Consider the following 3469-nt stretch of genomic DNA (forward strand, 5'->3'; position numbering starts at 1 on the left):
TCGTATGGAGTCTTGTCGTAGAGTGATCTTGTGGCAACTCTGTTGATCAAATAGGTGGAATGTCTCACTGCCTCTCCCCATAGGTAATTAGGAACATTCATGTGCTTTAAAATGCTTCTTGTCATTTCAAGCAAGGTTCTGTTTCTTCTCTCCACCACACCATTTTGTTGAGGAGAATAGGGAGCAGTCAAGTGTCTTTGAATCCCAGATTGTTCACAGAAGTTTGTGAATTCAGAAGATACAAATTCACCCCTATATGTTCTAAACACCTTGATAGTTGTCCCAATTTCTTGCTCGACAAGAGCTTTGAATCTTTTGAATGCACCGAAAGCATCACTCTTATCCTTCAAAAACAGAGACCACATGTACCGTGAATGATCATTGATGAGGACAAATATATACTTATTTTGTGCTGCTGTTGCAGGTGTAATAGGACCACAGAGGTCTCCGTGGATCAAATCAAGCGGTTTCTCAGCTCGAAACCCTGTTGTTCTTGGAAACATCTTTCTCGCTTGCTTTCCAAGCAAGCATGACGCGCACATCTCCTTATCAAACCTCATGTTTGGTATACCAATGATTAACTCCTTTCTCACCATTGACTCCATTGCTTTAAAATTGATGTGAGCCAGTCTCTTGTGCCACCTTGTAGATGTATCATCCGAGATTTGCAACAAGTGGTGTTCAGTTTCCATATGGAATTTGTAAAGTCTGTTATGTGACCTGTTTGCCTTTCAGTAGGAGCTTTCCATCACGATCATGTAAAGTTAAGTAGTTCTCCTTCATTCTTACTTCACATCCTGTCTCTGTGGCTTGTCCAAGACTGAGTATGTTACTCTTGAGGTCCGGTATCCAATAAACTTGAGCCAAGATCTTTCGATCACCCGACTTGGTGACAAAGAGAACTGAACCTCTCCCTTTGATGTTAACTCGCGAGTCGTCACCAAATCTTACCTTTCCCGTGACAGTTTCATCGATCTTGGTAAAGAAACTATGGTTGCCGGTCATATGATTACTGGCTCTGTTGTCGAGGTACCACACATTGTCTCCAACTTTTTTTGCCTCATAGTTTTGTGGCTTGACCTTCTTCTCATTGAGTAACACCACCTCATGCATTAGTAAGTTTTCAGCTTCTTGAGTCTCTGAATCAGTTGAGCCTTGAATCTCTTGTAGCTTAAGTAACCTGTCCGGACAATTTGAGGCATAGTGGCCATGTTTATCACAGCGATAGCACATAATCACCGACTTATCTTTGTTCTGATAGTTGCCACGACCTCGCCCTCTTCCTCGTCCTGTTAAGCATCCACCTCTTGCACCCCTACCTCGTCCTTGATCATAGTCTTCTTGGTAGTTATATGCATACATAAGCTTTGTTTGATCCTCTTCCCGATCTTCCTCATCACGAATTCTTTCCTCGTATGTCTTAAGCCTACCGACTATATCCACAAAGCTAGTCTTGTTAAGATCAAGAACCTGCTCCAGAGCTGCAATAATGTGGATATACTTTTTCCTTGGCAAGCTGTTCAGAAACTTCTTGACCATCTTAGGCTCCTCAATACTCATGCCTAACGCTCCTGACTTTGATGTTAGTTCTGATAATTTACCCACAAAATCATCGATTGTGTCTGTAGCTTTCATCCTCATCCTCTCGAACTCCGACATAAGAGTTTGTAGTCTTGCCTCCTTGACTCTTTCTGCTCCAACAAAACGTGACTTGATTGCCTCCCAGACCTCCTTAGCAGTAACTAGGTTACCAACTTGCAAGGTTAGTGTTTCCGGGATAGATTGGAACAGAAGAGCTTTGGCTAGATCAATCTTGTCAGCGTCTGCTACCTCCTCTGTTTCAATTGTCTCACTATTGTCATCTTCATTGCCCACACCGTATAGTTGGTGGTGGTGAGCATCGGACACTGAAGAGTCGGAGTACCGGTCTCCTTTGGTGCGGATGTCATAGCAACGATATCTCCCTTGTCTCTTGATCGAAACAGATTTAGCTAGTCGCAAACAGATGTTTTGCTCTAGTGACGAATCTCTTGTAAAGAGGAAAACAAAAAAAAACTTATGCTTAAAATTCAATGATGCTCTGATACCAAATATTGAATTAAGCACAAAGAATATTGAATCAAGCACAAAAGATTAACGAATAACTCTCGTTTATTGCCTTAGAAACTTCTCAAAACTAAAGCACTCTCAATCTCTCTAATCTCACAAGTGTTGTTACATCCCAACAACTCCTTATATATAGAGACCCTTTAATAATCTTTATTTAAAATAACAATTAGATAACTCCTAACTTGTTATAATCCTAATCTCTTTTGGAAACCATGACTTGGTGAGATTAGGATAACTTCTATCTCAAGCTATTCAAGCTTATCCTCAACATTTAGAAATTTTAAAAGAAAAAAAATTAAAAATCATACTTACACCACCTCAGAAATTCACCCTCACTCAAAAATATCTTGGCCGTTGATAAATATCCCCTATATATCATTTATACATAATGGAGCCTAAAAAATAAATCGTACATTTAAAATTAAAACTAAACGTAAATTTAAAACAAAACATACATTCAAAATAAAGAAACGACACTTCCATTTTTTTCTCCAAAAAAAATTTAAATATATCCCCAATTAACCTCCTTCCCGGTTGGGCTTTCTGACCATGAACAAGCAAATTTAAAATCTATATTAACATTTTCACAGCAATTTTAGCAAAGAAGGCTTCAAGTTCAGAACTATTTACAATCATGCCATTATAATTAAAATCAACAAAAATTTAAAAAACAATAATACAGCTTCTTTTGCCGAAAATATAGAAAGTATAAGACCTCTTAACTTCCTTCTACTTCAGGCCTAATTTTCTGCAAATTCAACAATCAATCATAATCAAGATTAATTACTATTATTTTGATATCAGTCTCCAAAGATATCGCACCCATAACATCACCTTATTCATAAACATACGCAAATTACTGAACATAATATTCTCAATCCTATCAGCAAAAAAAATAATCTTCCCAACAATAGAGAATCCCGCATATTCTTTATTTTTATTACGCAATCATAACAATTCCCAATTACAAACTATATAAACACAACCTCACCAAGATAGAGTAAAAAAAAACAAAGCTAAATAAATCCATACCTAAAACAATGGCGGCTTCTTTTGGTTTCCTCAGAGACATTGTCCATACAAGACTAAGACTGCATGGAGAATCCAGGTCAAAGTCCTTCATAATTGGCGCCAGTATACAGCCAACACAGGAGAATCCAGCTTAACACTAACATGTTGATTGGTAACTATTTATGATTTCCTCTTATATTCTTAAAATATCTATGGTTAAAAAAAACATTGACTTCCTCTAATGGTTTCTATTATGTTGTACAAAATTTACAGATTTGATTGGTCAAGTGGTGAACATTGGTGATATGGAGACAGTTGAAGTTAACAACAAGTCAATGCACAAACTCGT

The 3469-nt window shown here is 37.6% G+C and overlaps 1 long non-coding RNA gene across 1 annotated transcript; it reads right to left on the minus strand.

Moving 5' to 3' along the window:
* LOC104741811 lies at positions 2665-3456 on the minus strand. Its single transcript, XR_760378.2, has 2 exons — positions 3142-3456; positions 2665-2857 (listed from the first exon to the last, which is right to left on the minus strand). It is a non-coding gene; the product is annotated as an uncharacterized LOC104741811 (long non-coding RNA).

The sequence above is a fragment of the Camelina sativa genome, chromosome 14 (genome assembly GCF_000633955.1).
Source record: "Camelina sativa cultivar DH55 chromosome 14, Cs, whole genome shotgun sequence".
Taxonomy (NCBI): domain Eukaryota; kingdom Viridiplantae; phylum Streptophyta; class Magnoliopsida; order Brassicales; family Brassicaceae; genus Camelina; species Camelina sativa.